A 27,694-nucleotide genomic window follows, 5' to 3' on the forward strand; every position below is an offset into this window, starting at 1 on the left:
GCGTGGTTTAAAGAGCTTCATAAGCTTTTACAAGAATTTATTTGGCACAAAAAAAGGCATGAATCTGCTACAGAACATTGACTAAAAATAAAGGAGATGGAGGATTGGCAGCCCCTGATTTTTTCAAATACTATCAAGCGGTCCATTTGGGCCGGGTGTTATGTTGGAGGAATTGTGACCAGACTAAGATTTGGATTGGTTTAGAGATGGACTTAATGATAAACTTTTGGCCACATGGAATTTTAAAATATATCGACAGGTTTCTTTGAAGATTTCTCATCCTTTGATAAAACCTACCTTGAGTATACTATTTAATTACCTAAAGCCGAGAAAAGGCTTCAAGGATATGTCACCAATTATGTCTCTTCTAAGTCTGGGAATAGACCAATTTAAGGATAAGATGTGGTTATCGAGGATAGGACTGATGGAGCAGGCCACAGTGGGAGATTTGATGTCATTACTATTTGAAGATAAGGAGAATATTGTTAAACGAAATGACCCCTTAAAATCCTTTTTTTTTTACACAAGCTTATAATAATGACTAAAAATAAAAAGGAATTTGGATCATTAAGATCAGTCCCTAATAAGTTGGAAGAACTGTTTTTGGAAAAAAAAATACCATCACGGACAATCTCTTGGATTTATAAATTCCTTAACAAGCATGATCTGAGAGTATCAAATACAGTATGTGATAAGTGGTCTAAAGAATTGGGTATAATCATTGATAATGTGATGTGGAAAAAAATACTGAACAGTATATGGATTTCAAAGATACCCGCTTGTCAATTAATTCAATATAAAATGGTAATGTGGTGGTATTGGTTTCCCGGAAAGACGAAAAGAGGTAAACAAAAAGGAAAAGTGTGTTGGAGATGTAAGGAGGAGTCACCTAGTTACTTGCATATGTGGGCCTATTGCCCCACAATTAGATTATTTTGGTTGAAGGTACTTGAATTTCTTCATAGCCATTTTGATATGGCTAGGAATAGTAATGATATATTAATTAATCTTTTTGGAGATACTTTGGAGTCAAATACCGAGGGAGATACATCGCCCAAGAGTAAAATAGTTAACTTTGTCCTCTTAATTGCACGTAAACTGATAGCAGAAAGATAGAAAAGCCCACTGACATTAAGTATACAAGAATGGAAAGAAAAGGTATTGTTTTATTTGAGAATTGAAGATAATGTGGTAGAGGATACGGTTTTTGATCCTTTGGAACACTCGTTGAGACTACATGGGATATGGAGCTCTGCTATGGAAACATAGTTATATTGTTAGTGGGTTGCGACTACTGATGCAATGAGGGTAGTCCCTCTTCTCTTGGGTATAGGCGGAGTATATGGACTTTTGGTGGGCAATTTGGTACGTGAAGGATGTGGTGGCCGGGCCCCCGCCGGGCCTCCGCGGGCTGCCCGTCGTCTGGGAGTCCGGGCGGAGTTGTCCGATGGTTTTCGGTCTGCTGCGTGTGTCCTGGCGGGGGGTCTCTCGCGGGGACCCGGCGGGCGCACGTGCCCATAGGTCTTTTTCGGTATTGGTGATGGAGAGTTGTGGAGTATAGGAAACCTTTGTAACTATCTGGCTCTGCTGTTAATATTATGATATTGATGACATTTGTATCGTAACGAAATAGTATATTTCTTTTCTTTTTTTTCTTTTTCCCTTTTCTCTTCTTTTCTTTTTTTCTTAGCCCTTTCTTTTTTTGTCTCTTCTAGAGTGTGCTTCAATTTAATCTGAAAAAAAAAGAAAAAAACCCTAAAAACTGAACTTGATATTACTTTCCTGTGGGACTGAAAGAGTTAAGCCTCAGTGTTTTCTGTACAGGCAGAGGGTTATGGCATTGTGATTTCCAGCTGCTGATAAGCAAAATTGGACATGTTGATCTAGCTTAAACACAGAGCACAGTGCAATGAATTTCTTTAGCAATTATACTGTATGTAAAGTAAATGCATTTAAGTGCGTGTTGTGCAAGAGTTAGGGTCCACTTCAAGGAAAAAATGAGTCCAACATCCAAACAGGAAGTGGCTGTACCTCCCGATCAGCTAGTCATTTCTGCATGGGAGCTGTGTAGCTACCAGTAACTAGAATATCCCAGTATTCAGTCTTATGGTTTAAAGGAAAAGTTTTGCACTAGTAAAAGATGCCGATTAAATAGAGACTGTAGTTTACATGAAGCAATATTTAAACACTCTGTCATTTCAATAACTCCCCAAAACGATCTGCATTGTTCAAGAAAAAGGAAAAGAAAATCAACACAACTCTGAACATTCATGTGTATGCATTTATTACAGTATGCTCTGCACCCAAATGATGGTCACATGCATAACAACGGAATAATAATATCAGGGGCGATCCTTACACATATAACTTATAAGCGAGTATTGTCAACCTTTCCAGTAGTTGTATTTGTTAGGCATGTATGTTCATGTGGCAATGCAGGCATGATGTCAGAAGGCCTGACACTCCAGGAGGTAACTAAAGCTGTATGAAGCATATTTAGGCCTTTGTGCGGATTTCAGGTTAACAGTTTATGTTTCACCATGAAACTGATTTACTTGAAACTAGCATAACAAAGCTCCTGACTGCATGAGATGTTCCCTGTGCACTGACTGATCTGGTGTCTTTGTGCATAAATGTTTATTTATTTGAGTGAAAGAGCTCTAAAAGTGTTTAACCACTTCACCCCAAAGGGGTTTTTACCCTAACGGACAAGATCGATTTTCACCTTTCAGTGCTCATCCCTTTCATTTGCCAATAGCTTAATCACTACTAATCACAATGAAATGATCTATTTTTTTTTTCACCACCAATTAGGTTTTTGGGGATTGATATTTGTTTTCAGTAATTACTTTATTTTCTATGCATTTTAAAGGAAAAAAAACAAGGAAAAAAGAATGAAAAAAGACAGTATTTCTCCAATTTCATCCCCTATAGTTTAAATATAAACACTGCTAATATTGTACATAAAACCCACACATTTTATCTACCTATTTGTCCTGGTGATTACAAGACTTGAATTATGTCCCTAGTACAAAAGTATGGTGACAATATATTATTTGGAAATAAAGGTGTATTTTGTCTATGTTTTTTGTTTTAATGTTCTCACGTGCACGCGCGCGGGAACATGCATGAGCATCCGCACGTGCACAGCGGCAGCAACGCTGCTTAACTTATAAAAATGTCCTGGAGCCGTTAAGAGGCTCCAGCAGAACGTTTTAATATGCCTACTTGTCTTTAAGTGGTTAATGGAAACCTGAATGACCCAGTTTCTTCTCTATTTCCTTTAAGTAATGCCAGTTGGACAGCTGTCATGCTGATCCTCTCAGGTGAGTGGATTCTGAGTCAAAAACTTTTAAAGGGATACTGAGCAGATTTTAAAATCACAATTGGTACTTCAGGCTCCTCTCCCGGTCCCTGTGGCAGCTCCGTTAATTGACGATTTTGGCCTGAAGTCACCAGTACACCTCACCGCCGTGCTCTTCACCAGGCTGCCTGCTATGCGTCATCATGTCAGTCGGTGTGAGAGTCCTACGCATGTGCTGTTCTCTAACTCTGAAACACACATGCGCAGGACTCTCAGGCCAGCGTGATGATGCGTAATGTGCACGGCGGGGACTCATACTGATGACTTTAGGCCGAAGTCGCCAATTAATGAAGCCGCCAACGGGACCTGGAGAGGAGCCAGGAGTACGCCGGGGGACCTCAAGGCCTACAGTGGGCTGGAGGAAGCCCCAGGTAAGTACAAATTGTGATTTTAAAATCTGCTAAGTATCACTTTAACAAGTACAGCTCATTTCCTCTCAGCTGCTGGGTGGGTCAGTCAGGTGTGACCATATGACACCCAGAAAAGGAAGAATGGTAGTTGTCAGACTACATTTCCCAGCATTCTTGTAATATGGTATAAACCATGTGTCTATATCACAAGACAGGAGTTTGTAAATCACAGGAAGTACGGTAGGTGGTAAGCAATTTTCAGACCTTGAGCTTCTAACAGGAAACAGAAGAATAGAGAGAGCAGATATATATAGCCTATATAGGTAGGTGCATAGCTGAAGGCAAGCAAAGTGTCACAAAAGATTTTTGGATTTGAATAGCTCAGGTAATACTTCTTATTTTCATTATTCAATGATTGCTTTCAAAATTTGCTTAGCTCCGCTGTGGCTCCAGTTGGGCTATAGGGTCACATATCCATGTTACTAAAGGTTTCTAATGAGACATATGCCTGACCTGGTCTTGTGTGCACTTTGACTACCACCTAAGGGTGTAGAGAATTGGGGAGATACAAGTGCTTGTGGGAAACAAAAAGCAGCAGCCAGAGGATTCCAATCCATAGTGGAGAAAATCTAGCAGTAGAAATTCCTAATGACTGTCAGTCTAGATCCCAACTGCTGTGCAGCCTGCAGATACCCAGTGCTCGAAATGGGCACAAGTGTTTGCCACCATAAAGATGTAAACTGGAATCTGGCTTAATTCATCACATTTTATTAAAAACCATCTCATAAAACAACAGAGTTGAAACTCAAACTAACATCATGGGTCCACTGGACAATTTTGCATAATCTCCAAAAACAAAACAAAAAAAGGGTAGATGCTTACCAGAGTAGAGGGAAGTCTCTGGATGCTCCAGAGACTTTTCCTGATCCTTCACAACCTCTCCGCTGCCGGGTTGGACCCTCTTCTTCTGCTCCCCTCCATGTTCAAGCGTGGCCTCGTAGCCATACAGGAGTGGCTCTGTGCTACTGCATAGGCCGTTCTTTGCACCTGTGCTGTGTAGCCATGCTTACACAGAGGGGAGCATGATCACACGCAATATTCAACATTCATGCAGAATATTTTATAAAGCGTCCCAACGCAGAAACGAAGGGGTGTAGGAAGATCATGGAAGCCTCTGGACTATCCAGTGGCTTCTCTCTACTGAGGCAAGTATAGAAGCTTTTTTTCCCCCGTTTCAGTTACTCTTGAATTGACTAAAATACTACTAAATCATTAGTTATCACTACTTTAATCTCCAAATGTGCTGTAAACCGTGTTCCCAACCCTGTCCTCAAGGCCCACCAACAGTGCATGTTTTGTGGAAATCCACAGAGATAGTTAAAGGGACTCCGAGCAGTGCAGAAACTATGGAAAGATGCATATCATTTTAAAGCTCTCTTTCTCCTCTTTCCAATGATATATAAACCGCCGCCCTACGCCTTTTATTTTTCACTATTTTCGCGATTGAAATTGCAGCGGCTGCGATTTCAATCGCGAAAATAGAGAAAACTAAAAGGCGTAGGGCAACGATTTAGGTGTCGCCAGAAAGAGAGCTTTAAAATGATATGCATCTTTCCATAGTTACATTGTATTACACAGGACGACACTTTCCCCAGTGTCAGCAGCTCCATTCAGCAGAATGCAGCTGCTGACTTTGAGAAAAAGTCACCCTGTGTAATACAATGTAACTATGGAAAGATCATTTTAAAGCTCTCTTTCTCCTCTTTCTGGCGACACCTAAATCGTTGCCCTACGCCTTTTAGTTTTCTCTATTTTCGCGATTGAAATCACGGCCGCTGCTATTTCAATCGCGAAACTAGCGAAAACTAAAAGGCGTAGGGTGGCGGTTTATATATCATTGGAAAGAGGAGAAAGAGAGCTTTAAAATGATATGCATCTTTCCATAGTTTCTGCACTGCTCGGAGTCCCTTTAATCAGCTCTGCTGAGACACTAATTACCTCACCTGTGCATGTTTGTGGTTTTCTGCAAAACATGCACTGTTGGTGGGCCTTGAGGACAGGGTTGGGGAACTCTGCTGTAATAGATAGAGTATAACAAGTAAGTACTGTCACAGACCGCAAGGCTGCGGACGGGGTCAATCGATCAGAGTCAGAAATCCTCTCACACTGTCATTTTGCTAATCACGAAGCGTAACCTGACTTTGCAATTTGATGACTGACTAGCGGAGGGGCGTTTGGACGCCAAAGGATTCACCACAAACATACAATTCAAAGATCTGCCACCAAGCAGGTTACACAGCCTGCTACTGTAATTATGCTAATACTTCGAGAACATTCTGTTAACCCTTTGCAGTATGCAGGAATCTGGGACAGATCTGAATATCTGAGCCGGATCCACGCAAACGGGTTATAAATGTGCACTTCTATTAACCCTCCTGGCGGAATGAAAAATTCCGCCAGGGGGCAGCGCAGCAGTTTTTCTTATATTTTTCTTATATATTTTTTTTTAAGTCATGTAGCGGGCCCAGGGCTCGCTACATGATAGCCGCTGCTCAGCGGCATCCGCCCGCCCGCTTCGATCAGGAAATCCCGTTCAAAGAACGGGATTTCCTGGAGGGCTTCCCCCATCGCCATGGCGACGGGGCGGGATGACGTCACCGACGTCAGCACGTCATTGGGAGTCCCGATCCACCCCTCGGCGCTGCCTGGCACTGATTGGCCAGGCAGCGCACGGGGTCTGGGGGGGAGGGGGGCGCGCGCCGCAACAGATAGCGGCAATCGGGCGGGGGCCGGCGGCGATCAGAGTGCTGGCGCAGCTAGCAAAGTGCTAGCTGCGTCCAGCAAAAAAAAAATTATGAAAATCGGCCCAGCAGGGCCTGAGCGGCACCCTCCGGCGGCTTACCCCGTGTCCAGCACGGGGTTACCGCTAAGGAGGTTAAACACAGGGTAGCAGTTTCAGGAGAATAGGTACGATTGTGTATGTTCAGCAACAGGTCATAACCGCTAAATGATTTTTTAAACGTTTAATAACAAAAATGCATTACATACATTTATATGCACTAATTAACATATACACACAAAGCTTAAAAATAAAAAAGGGATAAAATCAGAAAGTTCTTACTTTAGTTACGGCTGAGCAGTCCATTTGGAGAATGAAGAAAAAGAGTCCAGTTTAAATGAGCATTAAGAGTCCTTGAAAAAATGCATGCGTTCGGTCCTTCTGTGGAACGCATGCTCGAAGCTCTTCTTTAGCAGATGAAATGATGAAGGACAAGGCGGGCTCTGCTGGCCCCAGATTTATACAATCTTAGAATTGGGGCTGGATTACCTCCAAACTAGGTGGAGGGAAGGCGGGGTTATCTCCTGGCAGCAAGGTTGCCGCCCCCAGAACTCAGAGCAAAAAATTTAACATTTATCAATCATCTGTGTGACTCCGCCCCAGATTGGCGCATCGCAAATCCGAGACTATATTCATAAGTGGCCTGCGACCCTGTATCAAATGAGGCTACACATGCATATTCTATCGCGTTCAGTCTGCACAGGCTGAATAAAGCAGTTTCCCGACTGACCCCTGACAGTTAGAAAACTGTAATTCGGGTGAATGATAGAACTGATTTATGGGTATCAGAAAATGTATTTTTTGTCTTTCTGTGACAAGCCTATTTTGAATTACAAATAGATTAAAGTTCTCTTTGTTGGATTGTACGATTTTGGAGGGAAGCTCTTATCTCTGCCAGCAGGGGCGTCTGAGTCATTAGGCAACTCTAAATTTTTGCCTATGGCGCCGTGGGTGGAAGTGGGCGCCCTCTCGCCAAGTTGCCACTCTGTGCGTGTTTATTTTATTTTATTTTTTTCCAGCCAGGTCGGCGCCGGCTGTGACAGGCAGCTCAGCCTGTGCCCGGCGCCGCCTACTGGTCCGCCCCCATCCTCTCCGAGCGAGCAGCAGCAGCACGCACATTAGTTTATGTGCGAGTGCGATGCCGCCGCCTACTGGTCCGCCCCCTCTCCCCGCCCCCTCTTTCACTCTCGCTGTGTACAGCGTACGGCCACCGCACGCTAGCTTGTTTACACGCCGCGCCGGCGCCGCCCCTAACTCCGCCCTCGCCTGTCACACGTGCTTGAGGCACTGTGTGTGACGCAGGCAGGATGGAGGGACCAGTGCTACCGCGGCGCCGGCTGACACCTAGCCGACCTGACTGAGCAGTGTGCGCAGTGTCCACAAACTAGCAGAGACGACGACACACACACCTCACATACAGTGAGTGCCATCTCTGCAGATCTGACTGCTGCTCATGATAATTTTTCTATATGCATCCTGGCTGGCCCTGATTCCGCCCCCCCCTCGACCCCCCTTCCCCGGCTCGCCCATGTTGCTTCTGGCAATGGATATTAAATAATACAGGGGCATTAGCATATAGCATCATGCCTGCTGCTGTGTGGGTCTGGGCACAGTGGGCAGGACTCGGAGGGAGACACACATGCTGCACAGTGTGCAGGGCAGCAGAGGGGAGACCCTCATAGTGAGTGGCGTGCCCCCTCTTGATATTATATGCCCCACTGTCCCCTGGCTGGCCCTGAGATTTGAGTGCGTGTGTGTGTGTGTGTGTGGGGGGGGGGGGGGGGGGGCGGCTGAGCAGAGATGCTGGCGATTGGCGAACATCCGGGCCCTGTACTACTTCCGGGTCGCTATGACCCGGAGTAGTACGCCTGCGTAGTCCGGTGGTGCGCGTCCTAGTATCGCGCTCCTGTTGCTGGGCACTCTCTGCGCATGTGCGTGACGTCATGAGTGACATCACGCCCATGCGCTCATTTTTTTGTGTGTGTGCTTGCTTGTGGTGGGGGCACGGGGGTGGGGGTGGAATAAGGGTTGGCGCTATGTGGGGGGGGGGGGGGGGCGCCACAGGTTTTCTTGCCTGGAGTGACAAAGTGGCTAGAAACACCCCTGTCTGCCAGTTCTGGCTTTTGGGAGAGGGGCTGTGGCAGCAAATGGTTCTCCGCAGGAGGTCGAGCCACGTTTGAAATTCCTCTCCGTACTATCAGGACACTGGGGGAAGTGGGTAAGGGGTTTGCTTCCCTTCAGAAGAGAGCGAAAGGAAAGACATTTGTTTAATCTACACAGGACTGACAGTAATGGGGCTGGACCATTACGCAAGTCGTTGGCGATTACTCACGACTTTCCGTAATGTTCATCAGAAGTACCCCTTGGACTCAACCCAAATACCATGGGTCTCCTTGCATGCATGTGTGCATAATGTATTTGCACGTACCACGTGTTGAGAGCCGAGGATCTAGGGGACACCTGTTGAGTCATCCCACTGTTACTTGATCATGACAAATTAGTTATTTAATTTTAGTTTGACACTTAATTCCCACAAGAAGTAAGTGCCAGAATGTTTAATGCGCTATACATGCATGACACTCAAATATGGTCAGATCAGGTGGTTAGGTGACAATTACCTCATAGGTACCTTAAAAGCATTCTGTGTTTAGCTGCACCTAAACCTAAACACTGAAAACCACAGACCAAGCACACACAGCAATAGGCTGAACAATAAAAGTACTCTGTTCTGTCCCTTCAGCAGGTAATCTTGCACCATTAGAGTTCCTGGAATTTCCCTGACAAAACTGACTCCCCAGGTTTCATTTAAAAAAATAGATTAAAAAAAAAAAAAAAAAAAATCATCTTGTACCACTGAGTGGAACTCTTGACTGGAAAGAAAATCATGGTAGACTTATTTTTAATATGAAATGCCATGTACAAAATTAGCTTTTCTATAAATATGCCTTTTGGAAATTTTTGTTTAACAGAGTACCACGAGAGAGAAATATTTAATTTCTGTAAAGTATAACCTACTTCCTCCTATCTCAGATGCTTTGCAGGGCAGACAAAAGTGAAATTAGAAATTAAACGATTCTCTGTTGAAAGATAAGAGGTCTCAAAGCATTTTTCATTATACAGTAGATGCATCTGCTAATGTTGTGATATTCAGCTTGCAAATAAATAAATGGATTAGATTTTGTAGAGAAATATCAGTCCGGCACAACCAATTCTTAAGGTGACCATAAACCACCCGATATTGCAGCGCTAATCGACCTTCCAGTTTAATAATGGTATTGAATCAGTAGAGAATTGGTGCCACAACATGACCGCTTGAATGATCGTTTGATTGATTTCCACCCTAAATCAGTCAAAAGGATTGATCAGACATACTGAAAGTTCTTGCTCACAAGTCCTTAATCTGGGGCATGGCGTTAATGGCGCTCAGTTTTGCAATGACTGACATACCCCACGGACCCTGGACAATGTCTCCCCAAGTGTAAAATTGTCCCCCTCATGCCTGTGTGCAGTGTAAGGTCTCACCTTTCCACCTGCGCTACTGCTGGCCTCCTTTGGTGTCCGCCATGACCATGATTGATGGTACCACGTGGCGCTAGGTGCATGTGTTATGTCATACGCGCCTGATGCCTAGGTAAAATAATTGTGCTTGAATCCTTACACAAGGGCACTAAATGACCAGCAGGTGTTTTGAGGCATACAGTATATGTAAATGGGCACTGTGGTAACTTGGGCGCTGGGGATAGCTGCAAGTAGAATATTGGTAAAACGACTACTACTGGTCAATGGGTAATATGATAGTATATTCTACTATCGCTAAACCTAACCCTATTCTCTCTTGAACCTTCCATCTATTGGTGCCTAACCGTAACCTGACTCCTCCAGCACAATGTTCACTGATATCAGCGCCACATTTGCCACCAGAAACCACTTTCGCCAATACCTATAAATGGATATTTAGTGAAAGTCAGTGGTAAAGCAAATATTTTACAGTGTTTGGCGTTAGCATTGCACTTTTTTTTTTCAGGATGCTTGCAATGCGTATTTGCACCACAGGAAGTGAGCTGTAGAGAGCCTCATTTATGGTGTGTTTTGGAGCCAAGAATTACACAACACTCATTAACGCAGGCATCTGCGAAGTTGTTTTTTTTACGGTGCGATTATCTAATCACACTGCAGTAAAAACACTACACACAAATGAACTACTTCTCTTATGAAAGGACTGTCCAACTCCATTCTTCATGGGTCAACGTTCTCCATGTTTTCCAGGAGTATTTTTTGGACCGATAATATTTGCTTGAAAATTGGCTAACTGAGGAAAAGCTGGCTTCAGTGAAAGTCCTTGGCCTCGATTCATAAAAGTGCTGTCAGTAAGGTAAACTCGAGCAGGGAAACACCGCCGTCGGTATTTCAGCCTTCAGGGTGGTAATTCATAAAAATGTTTCTAGTTGTGATAGGCGTGCGGAGATATTCCGCTGTAGGCTAGCGTTAGGCTGTCGGGAGACATGCGGAAACAGGAGAAGCAGGCGGAGTCCCTCCGTGCGGTGTTCTCTCTGCAGCTGCTTGGGAGGTCTGTCCCATTCACTGCAATGTATTCCGCATGCTTCTCGCCACATCAGAGGTAGCGGTAATGCCCGTCTGCATACCGCTTCCTATAACCTTTATCAATTGACATTTGTTACTTTTGTTAAGATAATCACCGCACAAGGCGGTGATTTATCACTCTGCTCGCGAATGTCGGCTTTTCATGCGGAAAAAGCCTTTATGAATACAGATTTTGCTGCGTGGTCGGTAAAGTTAGCCGTTTTCAGCATTTCCGCATGCGGAAATGCTTTATGAATCGAGGCCCTTGTGTTGCTTAGAAAATCCAGGTTGGAAACGTGGTAGGAAGTGGAGAAGAGGATGTATTTGAGCTCCTTCTGACCCCCCCCCCCCCCCCTCTACTTTTAAAGAAGGTGGTTAATTACACCCCAAATGGTAAACTTCCAGGCAGACATAGACATAGACATGACTGAAGTCAGACTGGATTAACTGCATGCTTGTGTCAGGTCTGTAATTCAGCCACTACAGCAGCCGGACTGCCAGGCAAAAGGTATTTTTTAAAAGGAAACATCCATATCGCTCTCAGTTTAGGTTCCCTTTAAGGCTTTCAGTTCCTTTAACCTGCTGGGCGGTCTGGACGAGCTCAGCTCGTCCAGTACCGCCGGAGCCTGCCGCTCAGGCCCTGCTGGGCCGATTTGGCTCAAATAAAAAGCAGCACACGCAGCCAGCACTTTGCCAGCCGCGTGTGCTGCCTGATCGCCGCCGCTCTGCGGCGATCCGCCGCGAGCAGCGGCGAAAGAGGGCCCCCCTAGCCGCCTGAGCCCAGCGTAGCCGGAACAAAAAGTTCCGGCCAGCGCTAAGGGCTGGATCGGAGGCGGCTGACGTCAGGACGTCGGCTGACGTCGATGACGTCACTCCGCTCGTCGCTATGGCGACGATGTAAGCAAAACAAGGAAGGCCGCTCATTGCGGCCTTCCTTGTTTATTCTGGGCGCCGGAGGCGATCGGAAGATCGCCTCCGGAGCGCCCTCTAGTGGGCTTTCATGCAGCCAACTTTCAGTTGGCTGCATGAAATAGTTTTTTTTTTATTAAAAAAAAAACCTCCCGCAGCCTGCCTGGCGATCTTAATAGAACGCCAGGCAGGTTAAAGGCTAACTGAAGAGAGGTATATGGAGGCTGCCATGTTTATTTCCTTTTAAGCAATACCAGTTGCCTGGCAGCCCTGCTGATCCTCTGCCTCTAATACTATTAGTCATAGCCCCTGAACAAGCATGCAGCAGATCAGGTGTTTCAGACTTTAAAGTCAGATCTGACAAGACTAGCTGCATGCTTGTTTCTGGTGTTATTCAGATACTACTGCAGAGAAATAGACCAGCAGAGCTGCCAGGCAACTGGTATTGAATAAAAGGAAATAAATATGGCAGCCTCCGTATACCTCTTACTTCAGTTCCTATTTAATGCTGGGGACACCCTATAGGATTTCCGTTCGATTGATGGGTTCGATAGATAATTTCCAACATGTCCGATATTCTTGACAATCATTTTTTTGGGTCAATTTCTCATAGAACTGAATGGAAAAAGATAAGAAAAACGATCGGAAGATAAGAGTCAAGCAGAAAAAAATGATCGGATGGAAAATCGAGCGGAAAAACATATCATGTGTACCCAGCATTAAAGATGAACCTTTATACCTACATCTAGCTAAGAAAAATGGATGAAGATCAACTAAGGGCAAGTATCTATCATCCCAGCTCATTGGTAAATGTTCACCTTAAGTTAATAGCAAGTATTTTAGTAAGTAGCCTGCCTCCAGGATTTCATTTATAGTGGTTAAACTGGTTTTGTATCATGAAAGGAGGTTTGGAATTCTGTAATCAGATCAGTTAGATGTATGCATTTCTCAGTAATCAAATGATTCCTGTATTCTTTCAATCAGCCAATGCCAAAAAAGCCATTTGATAGGGTTGGTTGGTGCTTTACAGGGGAGGTATTGCAAAATATAGTGTCATATTGGAACACGAGGTTGTGGATTTTGTCCTGGTATTCAGGGTCCTTGGCAATGGGTAATTGTATCATTAATGGCCACCTCTAGCAACAACCAGCAGCCAATTCCTTAGTTTCCCTCCTTATTTGCCCACGGAAGCCACTTTATTGGTCCCTCCTCCCACCTTGCATAGAGAGAGAACGCATATCACTCTGTATTTGTCTAGAGTTGCATCTGTACAGCATTGGGCTCGGTGGTGTCACAAGTTGATGGGAAATTGTGTTGGTGTATGCACCTTAATGCAGGAAGAGTGTGTGCCGGTCTTCTGAACAGAGATGGTATCAGTATCCAAAGAGGATTAGTCAGATATCTCCTAGCTCTGAGGCACAGTGCTGGAGATATGGGATGAGAGATGCTTCCCTTCTAAATGTTTTCTCATCTGTATCTCAATACAGTCTTTTTGGGAAAAAAAACATTTTGGGATATGTAAAAATAGGGTGGGTTTAGAGGTGGAATTTGATCCATCCAAATACATTTTTAATGCGACTTAAAGAGAATCTGTATTGTTAAAAATCGCACAAAAGTAAACATACCAGTGCGTTAGGGGACATCTCCTATTCCCCTCTGTCACAATTTTGCCGCTCCCCGCCACATTAAAAGTAGTCAAAAACAGTTTTAAAAAGTTTGTTTATAAACAAACAAAATGGCCACCAAAACAGGAAGTAGGTTGATGTACAGTATGTCCACACATAGAAAATACAACTATACACAAGAAGACTGTATACAGCCTTCCTTTTGAATCTCAAAAGATCATTTGTGTGTTTACCTTTTGTCCCCTGCAGCTCTCATCCACTGAATAGTGACAGCCAGGCTGATCATTTCTTCTTGCAGACAGCTCTGCCCTGTGTCTGTAATTCCTGAGTATGTGTCAGCCCAGCTCCTTTCACTGCCTAACAGAGGAGGATTTTTATCCAGCTCTCTTATCTCACTGATAAGAGCAGAGATGCTGGCTTATGTAAATAACACATACACTGGAGTGTGCATAGAGGGGCCTGGAGAGGGCTGTGCATAACACATCAGCACGGAAGAGTTGGCAGCCTTCCAGACACTGGGCGACAAGTCCGACAGGGCAAAGATACATTGATTTATTACAGAGACAGTGATAGCAGAAAGTGCTGCAGTAAGCCAGAGCACATTAGAATAGGTTTAGGAACTTAGAAAACAGGATGACATTTTTGTTACAGAGTCTCTTTAAAGAGAATCTGTATTGTTAAAATCGCACAAAAGTAAACATACCAGTGCGTTGGGGGACATCTCCTATTCCCCTCTGTCACAATTTTGCCGCTCCCTGCCGCATTAAAAGTGGTTAAAAACAGTTTTAAAAAGTTTGTTTATAAACAAACAAAATGGCCACCAAAACAGGAAGTAGGTTGATGTACAGTATGTCCACACATAGAAAATACATCCATACACAAGCAGGCTGTATACAGCCTTCCTTTTGAATCTCAAGAGATCATTTGTGTGTTTCTTTCCCCCTGCAGCTATCTTCCACTGAAGTGTCAGGCTGTTTCTTCCTGCAGAGTGCAGACAGTTCTACCTGTATGTAATTCCTCAGTATGTGAAAGCCCAGCCAGCTCAGAGGAGGATTTATCCAGCTTGTAAAAGATAATAGAGCAGAGAGAAGCTGCACTAATCTAAATAACACGCAGGCAGTGTGCAGAGAGGGGCCTGGAGGGGGGAGATGCATCACAGAACCACAACACTGAAGAACTTGGCAGCCTTCCAGACACAGGCCGACAAGTCTGACAGGAGAGAGATAAGTTGATTTCTTACAGAGATGGTGATAGTAGAACGTGCTGCAGTAAGCCAAAATACATTAGAATAGATTTTGGAACTTGTAGGATGGAAGAAAACTGGATGAAATTTTTGTTACGGAGTCTCTTTAAGGACGAATTCCAATCCAGTGAAAGGGTGGATTCTTCTGGGCACTCCGGTTTCCTTCTACATTCCACAAATCACACAGATAAGTTAATTGGCTTCCCCTGAATTGGACTTACGGCCCATACACACCTATGACTAATGTCGCCCGCTAGGGATTAGGACACAACATCACTTAGCTGATGCTGTAGAGACACAATTCGTTGCTATGCAATGGGTGGAGGGCTGTTGGTGCAGCGTCTGCATGATGTCACGCATCGGATGGGGGAGCGGCTTGCACAATGGAATCAGCTGTCGCTCGGCCAAGCTAATTAAACAAACAAATAAACAAACAACTAACACTTATATTGCGCTTTTCTCCTGGCGGACTCAAAGCGCCAGAGCTGCAGCCACTCGGAAGCGCTCTATAGGCAGTAGCAGTGTTAGGAGACTTGCCTAAGGTCTCCTACTGAATAGGTGCTGGCTTACTGAACAGGAAGAGCCGAGATTCGAACCCTGGTCTCCTGTGTCAGAGGCAGAGCCCTTAACCATTACATCATCCAGCCACCTGGTGCATCGCTTGCAGGGTGGTGATCACGGGCTAAGGCGGTTTTTATAGGCCGACTTTAATCGTGCATGTGAATGGGTCTTTATACAATGATAGGGATATTACGCCTTGTACACGTGTATGAGGAGCGTCACCTGGTGGTCATAAGGACCCGATCCCTTAGGTTGCAGACATTGCAGGGCCAAGATTGTACAGATGAGTTGCAAGCTTGCAGGCTAGCGATATGTTTTGTTGCTATGCGTGGGGGGTGCAGGGCCAACGGAGCACTATGAAGTGATGTCACGCAGTGGGTGGGGTGAGTGGGGATGAACGCTCTTAATAGAATGGCTTTTCATGGGGTTCTTTGGCATTTATGAAGATAAGATAATCTAACAACCAAAGTAATGGAAAGGGCGTACACGATCTTCCCACAGAGGAGGTTAGTTTTGGGTTTAGAAAGCATTAAGTGGGCCATCATAATCTATTGCCAAGTGATTATTATAATAGAGGGTGTGGGAGACTGGGTGGTCAGAAAAACACACAGAAGATGTTAGTAGACCAGCTATTTTGGATGTGAGTTTGTTGTACTTAGTTTGTTTTGTTGGTGATACTTTAGTTGTTAGTCTGATAAACTAGACTTCATTTTACTCAATAAATTAGAAAATGGCAATCGTGATGTCATTAGTCACCAGCGTTAGCATTTGTCGGATAGAAAAATGTTCCTCTAACAAAGAAGTCTATGATTATTTTACTGCCATTCAAATTATATTCACCCCAACAACTACACCGTATTGCCAAAAGTATTAGGACACCCCTCCGAACCATTGAATTCAGGGGTTAAAATCACTTCCATGATCAAAAGATATAAAATCAAGACATGCAGGCTACATCTATAAACATTTCAGAAAGAATGGCTCACTCTCAGGAGCTCAGACCTTTTGAGAAAATGTGCTATTTAATATAGCACAGTTAGTGGTAATATAACAAAGTGGAAGCTACTGGGCCACAGGAATCCCAGAGTAAGGTCAGTGTACACCAAGTCATATATTGCGCTGAAGTCACCAACTTTCTGCATAGTGAATAGGTACAGACCTCCAAATTTTGTATGGTCTTTAGAGCAGCTCAAGAACAGTGCATAGAGAGCTGCATGAAATGGGTTTCCATTGCCATGCAGCTGCATGCAAGCCTACATCACTAAGTGCAATGCAAAGCATCAGATGCCGTGGTATAAAGCATACTGCCACTGGACTCAAAGTCAGTGGAGACGTGTTCTTTGGAGTGACAAGTCTTGTTTATCTTTGGTAATTCAATGGACAAGTCTGGGTTTGGCAGATGCCAGAGGAAAGGTACTTTCCTCACTGTATTTTGCCAAGTGTAAAGTTTGGTGGAGCTGGATTATGATGTGGGGTGATTTTTCAGGGGTTGTGCTTGGTCACTTAGTTCCTGTGAAAGAAACTAAGTGTTTCAGGATAACAAGACATTTCAGACAATTTCATTCTCTCAACGACGACGCACCAGTATACAAAGCAAGGACCATAAATACGCGGATGGGCGAGTTTGGTGTGGTGGATCTTGACTGGCCTGCACAAAGCCTTGACCTCAACTGGATAGAACACCTTTAGGATAAATTAGAGACTGCAAGCAAACCCTTCTTGACCAACATCAGTTATCTCACAAATGCTCTTCTGGAAGAAGGTTTAAAGATTCCCATAAACACACTCAAACCTTATGGAACACCTTTCCAGAAGAGTTAAAACTACAAAGGTCAGGCCAACTCCATACTATAGCCTATGGATAACAAATGGGATGGCATTAAAGTTTATGTACGTGTAGAGGCAGATGTTCTAATATATTGGTCAATATAGTATATTTCAGTAAAGTTTGTAAATCTGAACTGCAGCTAATATAAAGCAGCGTCAACCTTGAAAAACGTTTCTCAATGTTACTAAGCGACTTATTTCCTTCACCTCATTAAAGAAAATGCTCAGAAACAGTGATGAAGGATCTTCTGGAGTCTAGACTCAAAGCTCTACAGGTACACATTTCCTTGAGGGCACTTATCTCAGGGAGAACCCATCATAGGTTAGTTAACAAACCCAAATAAGTATCTTTAGTCAATTAAAAGTATAAAGAAATGATTAGTAAGCGTTCATTGAGAATTACGAATTATTCCTAAACATGATTGAATTTGCCTTTTTTAAAGGGCGCCTGCAGCAAAAAAAAAATGTGAAGAAGAGGATCCCAGGGAGCAGTGATGGCGTGGACCAGGAGAGGAAAAGCCTCTGGATCATCCAGTGGCTTCCCTCTGTAGAGGCATCTAAGTTTTTTCTTTTTTTGTGACAGTTTTGCTTTAACCACCCTGGCATTCTATTAAGATCGCCAGGGCGGCTGCGGGAGGGTTTTTTTTAATTAAAAAAAAAAAAAAAACTATTACATGCAGCCAACTGAAAGTTGGCTGCATGAAAGCCCACTAGAAGGCGCTGCGGATGCGTTCTTCTGATCGCCGGAGGTGATCAAAAGTAACAAGGAAGGCTGCAATGAGCAGCCTTCCTTGTTTCGCTTACCTCGTCGCCATGGCGACGAGCGGAGTGACATACCGCTCAGCAGGTTAAAAACAGAAAGTATTTGTATTCATCTTTATGTGAGCACCACCATTCTCTAGTCATGTGAAACTTGGAACAGGATTAGTAGGCAGCAGTCTTCAATAAGCCTAGCATAGCTCTTTTAGTTATAGAAATAAACCTTAACCTCCCTGGAGTTCAATTTCCCCAGGATTTCTGTGCAAAAAGTAATACAACTAATTTTCATAACTTTTTTTTTCCCTGTAAGTTGCCAAAATATGTCAAGCAGGGGTCTAGTATACAGTGCAGGAGAGTATTGACATGTATGCACGTCAATACTGATCACAGCATGTTTTGTATTGACGTGTATATCTGTCAATACTGCTAGGGAGGTTAATGTATTTGTATGGATGTATTTATGAAACCAGCTTCACTTGCAGATTAGCACTTTACAAAGGCGTTCTAGCATTCTCTTACACCGAGGAAGGAAAAGCAAGGTGCAGACTTCCTGTTCTTATCAGATAATTAAACCACGAGTTATAAAAAAGAAAATCTACAGGCCACAAAAAAAAAAGAGAACAGCCAACTCTTAATGATCACTCCTTTGTCCAGATTCTTAACCTTTCTCCCACGTTTTGTCACAGAGCTGCTTTCACAAATTTTCCAAGGGGTAAGCCCAATCAAAAAAAAAAAAAAAAAAAAAAAAAAAAAAAAAAGGAGGCTGCCATCTTCATTCTGCGCCTGCGTTGCCATGTCCTCAATCCCGCTGATGTCACCAGGAGCGTACTGCGCAGACACAGACCATACTTGGTAAAATAATAGGATAAATTTACACAAAAATGTGATGTGCAGGTCCCAGCACTGGTAACCAATAACTCCAAAAATAGAACAAAAAGCACAAACCAGTATATGCTGCTCAAAAAATACTGCACTTTATTAAGAATTTAATTATATGATAGATAATTCAATTATTACATATACACATACACTATATTTAAATATGTCAGGAGATACTGACACAGAATTGATGCTAATGCAATACAAAGTGCTGCTGCTGACACCGATCACCCGAGGGGAACCTCCATAATAGATAAATCTTATCCAGCAATACTAATATCCTGGCCCTTGATAGCACCTGTAACTAGGTAGGACGATATAATCAGATAGGAGTGAATCTAAATATATGTATAAGGACATACCACCTCTAAGAAATGAAAGAGGAGGAAGGGGCCTAAATGATATTAATACAGCCACCAAATAACAAATAGACCTTGGCAATGTCCTTATCTACCTCCGCGAGGAGACCACAGTTGGATATAAACAAACAAAAAAAGGGGTCATAACCACTCACGGAGGGCATAGATAGACATGACCAATATAATCCAATGGTATCAAGGGATATGAAGCCTTAATAAAGAATGGAGTACCAGGGACAACTATGCTAAGATAAGGATAAGCCCCATAAACCTATCTGATCAGGTCCAACCTGATGATACCCATCTCCGCCTCCGTGAGGCGACCTTAGCTTTAAATAAGTGTATCATACAAAGAGGTCGTAACCACTCTCGGAGGTAGCAAATGGGCAAGACCAGCCTGATCATACAGAATAACAGGCCTAAGACCAAAGGCCAACATGAAAATACAACTGCAATAAGGACATATTAAGCACCATATCCTAAATACTGTGAGGGACCTGATAGGTAGCCATCATATATTATTTTAAAGGGCACCCCTCACAGAGGATAATCGGTACAATCAATGTGATCTAATAAACCATCTATTCATGGAATACACATATGCCAGCAAGCAATACATTCAATATTGCTGGGAGCCACTGTAGGAAATTGGATTGAGCCATTAAGTCCCTCGCCATAAGAAACATATAGGGCTGACAAAAATATACGTCATTAAGTCAGCATAATTTACACATGTTCAGTCATTGCACAATGATCTGTGCATAGATCAACCATAATGTTCACAGCCTGATCACAGCTGTACGCTGATTGTGAAAAATAAAGTACTGCCACCCAGTTGCTATAAGGATGAAATATGCACAACTCCAACTCATAGGATATATCCAGAGATTAAAACGCCAACCACCATAACTGCATTGAAGCAAAGTTCATCTGAGAAAATATGCTTTGTTGGTGCCTCACTTGGTAACACAAACTTATTACAGCAATTAGACTGGGAAATGTTTGTTTCAGTCGCCCAGCCATAGATTCAGTCCAGCACATAAGTACTTTTCATTATTGTGTTGCCAAAAAAATATATATATGGAGCAAAGTAGCCAGAAGATGTTTCAGTGAGCAACTTAGCTCTCAAAGTCAGAATGGTGATCTGGTACTTATAGTGTGGCGAATGCCCATCAAACATACATAGATCTGCGTAGATGGAAGCATCTTAGCTTACAAATAGTGCCATGGAGCCACCGCAAGTGTACAATGTCCACAAAGCACACCAAATGCTATTGCTGAAGCACATGTCCATTCGGCCTGCGTAGCTCACAGATCCCATTTGTGATGGATGCCGCCTGTTGCGGCTAGCAGACAGACCATACTTGGCCTGCGCAGTACGCTCCTGGTGACATCAGCGGGATCTTGGACACGGCAACACAGGCGCAGTGGTTTTCAGACTTTAAAGTCTGAAATTCCAGAAGTGAAACAGAGGCGGAGCCGGAGCATCGGTGAGTGGCTGCGCGGGCACAGGATGTCTGCGGGAGACCATTAGAAGCCCTGGGTAAGTTCAAATCATTTTCCCCCGACCCCCCTACGGTGTCCTTTTAACTCTACCATGGTAAGTATTTAACTTTTTTTCCCTCATCATCTCTGGTTTACTTGAAGTATAATATATAAAAGGTTATTCTAAGCCAGGAAATTCTCAGTACTAAGGCTTTCTGTGTATGAATTTTCTCCTGTGTTATGTTATCAGGCAAGTTTATGGATATGTCCTATTTCAGGGGAAATGTGTAACATGCAGTAGTTGGCAAGATAGTGTAGGAATTCTAGTGTGTGCTGTGGATTGTTCTATGTATTCTATAAACCAGGCTCTCTCAACCAGTGTTCCCTGGAACCCCAGGGTTCCTTGAGTACTGTGCAGGGGTTCCGTGGCATTTTCCCCCCATCGTGGGGGAAGCATAATAGAGCACGCTATAAAAGGGGGTACTGTAAAAAGAAGCACTAAATTTGGGGTCAGAATAATAACGAGCACATAAATAAAAAACACTAGAATAAGGAGACCTTGTAATGAAGGGCACTGTAATAGGGGGTAGTAACAAACAGCCACACCACCTTTTTTAGGAACATGCCAGGGGTTCCTCAAGATCCAAAAATTACTTGCAGGGGTTCCTTGAGATCCAAAAAGTATTTGCAGGGTTTCTCCAGGGTGAAAAGGTTGAGAAAGGCTGCTATAAACCCTAGTTCCCCAACCCTGTCCTCAAGGCCCACCAACAGTGCATGTTTTGAAGGAAACCACAAACGTGCACAGGTGAGGTAATTAGTCTCAGAAGACCTGATTAACTATCGGTGTGGATTTCCACAAAACATGCACTGTTGGTAGGCCTTGAGGACAGGGTTGGGTAACACTGCAACCATTGCTTAAAGAGAACCTGAGGTGGGTTTGAAAAATCCTATGAGGACACAGAGGAAAGTGCTGTATACAATGAGCAGCTTCTGTGTCCTTATGGCCCATACTCACGGGCTACAATTGTCGCCGCAACCACGTGGCGCGTGTTGCGGCGACAGGTCGCCCGGGAGTATGAGGCGTGCACCCCGAACCGTCGCGGCTGTCGCCAGGTGATTGGCGCCGGTCAATCCCATGGCGACAGTTGCCGCCGCAACTGTCGCTAGTCCGCGTGTGTATGCGGACTAGCGACAGAAACCTAATAGCTGGAGCATTGAGTTTCCGGCAGGGGGGAGGAACGTTGGCGACAGCTTCCGTCGCATCCCTAGTCCCACTTCCGCGTGTGTATGCGGAGGGACCTGGCGACGAGCTGTCGTCGAACTGTCGCGCACAAGCTCCCGTGTGCTAACGACAGGCAAGAAAAGTAGCCCGTGAGTATGGGTCATTACACACTGTCTCCTGGCTCTGCTGTCCCCCATAAAAAAAAAAAAAAAAAAAAAAAAAAAAAAAACACCTCCAGGCTAGCTACACGCAGATTGTCGCTAGCTGGCTGTTTACCTGAAGGCTGTCAGTCACCTCCACTCCCTCATAGTGCAGCTCCTCACCTGTGTCCCTTCCCGCCCTGCCTCTGTAAACTTCCTCCAATCGGCTTACAGAGGCGCAGAGGGAAGGGACACAGGCGGGGAGCCGCGCTATAGAGCAGCAGGGGGAGCGGCGGTGACTGGACAGCCTTCAGATAAACAGCCAGCTAGCGACAATCTGTGTGTCGCTAGCCTGGAGGTTTATTTATGGGGGACAGCAGAGCCCAGGGGAAGCCTGGAGACAGTGTGTAAGGACACAGAGGATGTTCATTGTATACAGCACTTGCCTCTGTGTCCTAATAGGATTTTTCAAACCCACCTCAGGTTCTCTTTAAAGCTCAACTAAAAAAACAACAACTCTTAATTGCTTAAAGCTCAACAAAAGCTAGAATTGAACAAGGCAAATTGTAAAAGTAGTCAGGATGATAAGTAAATACAGTGTGCAGAAACAAAGTGCTCTCATGGGAGAAAGTAATGCGGATCTGCGATGCAGCTCACTTACTGCCCTCTGTTAATTTAGGTGGTGGATGCAGAGGTGTAAATACAAATTATAAGGCCCCCAGCAAATCTCTGAGGGGACCCCCACCACCTACTTAACCATGGTGACCTGGACATCCAAGAATCATTACAATAGTGGCTGCACCATTTCTTCCCTACCCATAACAAGTATGGCCACATTTGATTTGAGGCAAAGTGTGATTTGAACTGCAGATGACTCATTACAATCAATACATGCCATCAATAAAGTGGCTTGTTTGCTGTGGCTCTTACAGCTCAAAGTAGTGGCCCTGGAAATATCCTTGCCTTTAAGCAATGACTCACAGTACAGTAATGTGCCTATTCATAACACTTTGCAGGTGGTTTTGCCAACTTTTTGTATCCCAACTTTTTTGGTGAATTAAAATACATCAGTGTACTTGAACAGGGCTTTTCCCCGGTTCGAATCACAGCCAGGGCACTATCTGCAAGGAGTTTGTATGTTTTCCCTGTGTCGGAGTGGGTTTCCTCTGGGTACTGTGGTGTCCTCCCACATCCTAAAAACATACAGATAAGTTAATTGGCTTCCCCCTAAATTGGCCCTAGACTACGATACATACATTACACAATACATACATAGACATGACTATGGTAGGGATTAGATTGTGAGCCCCTCTGAGGGAAAGTCAAAGCGAACCCGAGGTGGCTTTCTGCAATCATTAGGACACAGAGGCACATTCTGCGTACTATCACCAGCCTCTGTGTCTTTATACTGTGCCCCCAGCTGCCCCCCGTCCTCTGCTGTCCCCCCCTTATAGAAACCGCCATGCTAGCGACACAGATTATCGCTAGCTGGCTGTTTACATTGATGCTGCCACTCACTGCCGCTCCCCGCCTCCTCTATAATGCTGCTTCCCACCTGCGTCCCTTCTCTCCCCGCCTCCGTAAGCTTCCTACAATCGGCTTACGGAGGCAGGGAGGGAAGGGATACAGACAGGGAGCAGCGCTATAGAGGAGCGGTGGTGAGTAGCAGCATCAATGTAAACAGCCAGCTAGCTAGCTATAATCTGTGTCGCTAGCGTGGCAGTTTTTATAAGGCGGGACAGCAGAGCACTGGGGCGGCTGGGTGCACAGTATAAGGACACAGAGGCTGGTGATAGATCCTATATTGATTGCAGAAAGCCACCTCGGGTTTTCTTTAAGTGACAAGACAATATATACTCTGTATAGTGCTGTGGAAGATGCCGGCACTATATAAATACTAAATATGGTAATATAATTGCAGCAAGCTTACCTCTATCCAGAAAAGGATTAACATGAAATGGGGCCCTAGGCAAGATAGCAGTTTTTGCCCAATGGTAAAGGTCACCTGTTTTTTTAAGTTAGATTTGGTGGGAGCTAGCATCCACCAGGCCCCTCAACACTCTCCAGACCCTAGGCAGCTGCCTAGGATTGCCTTCTGGATGATCCGGCTCTGCCTCTGTTACTTTCTGTGTATATGAAACTTTGCTTGGGCAATTGACTCAACTGGGGAGTGGAGGAAACAAAATGCAGTCATTACAAACAATTATCACAGGCTTGTAAAACACAAATTTCATAACCAAAGATTTAATTACACATGCAAAATCCCTAACCATATAATAAAATGCTCACTACAGATTTCCTCTAATCACAACAGCAGAGCTTTCTGGATGCCAAGCGGTAGACAGTTATTTAGATTGCAAATAGCCTAATTTGAATCATTTGACATGTCTGAAAACATAGCTGCCTGCAGACATGAACTGAAGTGCAACAGTCATTTTTATTTCTTCGGGAAGCATGTATTTGCTTAAGAAATTTTGTAAATTAAAGTTAAGGTTTCCATCAAATGTTTCATATTTCATTGACCTATGTAGATTTATGAAAGGGAACTTCATGTGCAAGTTTTCTTTTTTAAATTACTGGAGACTGTAAATTGGAATTTCTACATTAAAATATTGATAATCCCATTACAATGGCAATTGTAAAGGTGGCCATACATCAGGCCACTCGGTGGACAATCGACCATCCGATTTGATTAGGATCAGAATCTGATGAAAATCGTTTCCGCCAAGTGCATGCCTGATCGACAATGCGCCCAAATTGGCTGCATTTATTGGTTGCACATGCTGCAAGATGTAGGGCCAGCTTGCTCGATCGTGTGCACGGCGGTTACAGCGAGCGATATTGGGATGAGCGAAGAACGTGAAGAAACACCCAACGCTGTGCCCCCTAATGGGTAATGAGCCCCCTGATGCCCAGTGCTCTATACATTACCTGTCCGTGGCTGCCGATTTCCTCCGCTGGCTCCGGGCCGGGCGCACTTCTTGCTCCATACACGTGCCCCACGTAGTTGCCAGAGTAACGGGGGCGCATATGTGACGTTACACACATGCCTGCACGTATGCTGGCAGCCATGTGGAGTGCATGTATGGAGCGTGCCCGGAGCCAGCAGCGGACAGGTAATGGATAGAGCACTTGGCGGGGATGGAAGAGAAGAGAGAGCCTTGGAAAGGCGGCGGATGCGGCGCACAAGACCGATTCCAGATCAATTTCAGCATGAAATGGATAGGGAATTGGCATGTGCTGTATGGGCAGCTGACAGAGCTCTCTCTAATCAGATTCAATCAGAGAGATTTGTCTCTTGGATGAATCTGCCCTTCATTGTTAGATGTATGGCTGCTTTAAAGGGCTGTGAATTATTATGCAGCCACTGAACAGTCAGCTCTTGAAAGTGATGTGTTGGGAGCAGGAAAAAAGTAGTGAGCGTAAAGATTAGATCAACTTTAAGAAAGGCCAAATTGTGATGGTAGATGACCAGTTTATGGTAAATAGTGGTTATTACTTACTAAAAAGTAGCCCAAAGCAGGACAGTCGCTGAACCGACAACAGGCTTACAGTCTCAATGACATGCATTGGGAGTAAAGGCCAACCTGTCTGGTGCAGTCCCACAAATGAACTACTCTAGCACACATGGATGAAAAACGGAATGCTGGCCATGAAAGCAAGGTATGAGAACACAGTGCAGCGGTGTATAGCGCTATGCAACCGTTGACCAGTTAGAGTGGTCATGCCAACCCCTGTCCACAGCCGAAAAACCCTTTGATGGGCATGTGAGCTTCAAATGTAGACCAAAAAGCAATAGAAGAAGGTGTTGTCACACACCCCTCCCAGTGGAGACTGCTCAATGCCTTCCAATCTAATTCAACCCACAGACTATCCAACCTCGTGGATGCAATCTGTGCGCTGAAACCGCTGTAATTTGGCAGCAGACAGGCTAGAAGGGAGCTTACGAGCTCCAGAAACACAAACTACACACTATTTCAGGTATCTGCCACCACCTCTGTAAAGGACAGAGGACCTACTCCTATTCTAAAACCTGTGAACAAAATGGTTAGAACACACTGCTCTAGTGATCAATACAATACTTCAGGGTAGCGAATCTACAGAAAGTCTAGGATTCTTTCTGCCTGGCTGAAGGCAGGGTTGCAGCTGAGACAAAATGACAAAGTCTTTTTATTATAAATGCAATATAAATAATATATACAGAAAATTATTAAAAGTAACAATTATACAGAAGAATAGCCCAGTGTAAAATAAAAAGGGGAAAAAAAAAACAAAACGAAATGGATACTTAAAGTTCATAAGAAATGTCCTTTTGAGTGGATGTCCAAGCACATGGAAAAGTCCTTTGTTTAAGAATCAAAGTTCAGACAAGATGGCAGCGAGCTTAAAGTGGATCCGAGATGAACTTTTACACATTGCATAATTGTGTTCCTTTCCTATTGTTTATAGGGCATTCCTCAAGCCAAATACTTTTTTGTTTTTGTTTTAATACTCCAATTCCCTATAAACTAAACAAGACACGCCCACAGGTTTCAGAGAGCCAAGGCACTTTCAGCTCATGGGAGCTCAGTCTGGGCAGAAGGAGGGGGAGGCATTACTGCGTACGTTAAAAAGGGGCGCTGGGAAAAAAGGGCGCCGGGTTTTTAACGATAAGCATGGATAACGTTTAAAAATGTATTGTACTGTATTTCGTTTAAAAGTAATGTTTTATAAAGTTATAAATCATTAAATAATGTGCATTAAATCGGCAATTGTAAAAACGTTAATCTTTCGTTTAAATAGTGAAACGTATAATAACGTTAAAAAAATAAATAAATTACTAAGTATCCCTCCCTGTACCTACCCCTAACCCCTAGACCCCCCTGTTGATGCCTAAACCTAAGACCCCCCCTGTTGGTGCCTAAGTAACCCTCCCTGTACCTACCCCTAACCCCTAGACCCCCCTGTTAGTGCCTAAACCTAAGACCCCCCTGTTGGTGCCTAAACCTAAGACCCCCCTGTTGGTGCCTAAACCTAAGACCCCCCTGTTGGTGCCTAAACCTAAGACCCCCCTGGTGGTGCCTAAACCTAAGACCCCCCTGGTGGTGCCTAAACCTAAGACCCCCCTGTTGGTGCCTAAACCTAAGACCCCCCTGTTGGTGCCTAAACCTAAGACCCCCCTGTTGGTGCCTAAACCTAAGACCCCCCTGTTGGTGCCTAAACCTAAGACCCCCCTGTTGGTTTTTTCGTTTAAAAATAATGTAAAAAAAAAAAAATGTACTGTTTTTCGTTTAAAAATAATGTTTGAAAAAAAATATTGTACTGTTTTTCGTTTAAAAATAATATTTAAAAATGTATAAATCATTAAATAATGTGTAATCATGAGAAGCAGTAATAAAACATTAAGTCTCCGGGCGCCGCTTTTAAAACGTTATTTTTCTCCGGCGCCCTTTTTTCCTATCGGGCGCCCATTAAACGATATTTATTATAGGAGTGAATGGCGGCGCCCGATTTGTCCACTAGCCTCAGGCGCCCGAATTTACTGTTCCCGGCATTACTAGCCAGGATATTT

General features: G+C 44.1%; 1 long non-coding RNA gene across 1 annotated transcript in view; it reads right to left on the reverse strand.

Annotated features, from left to right (window-relative positions):
- Positions 1–1,148: 1,148 nt before the first annotated feature.
- Positions 1,149–27,694, reverse strand: part of LOC137563955 (uncharacterized) — a 100,667-nt gene continuing 74,121 nt past the window's right edge. Inside the window, exon 3 of the long non-coding RNA XR_011030479.1 lies at positions 1,149–1,733. This is a non-coding gene — a long non-coding RNA (uncharacterized lncRNA). The remainder of the gene's footprint in view (positions 1,734–27,694) is intronic.

This window comes from Hyperolius riggenbachi, chromosome 3 (genome assembly GCF_040937935.1).
Source record: "Hyperolius riggenbachi isolate aHypRig1 chromosome 3, aHypRig1.pri, whole genome shotgun sequence".
NCBI lineage: Eukaryota > Metazoa > Chordata > Amphibia > Anura > Hyperoliidae > Hyperolius > Hyperolius riggenbachi.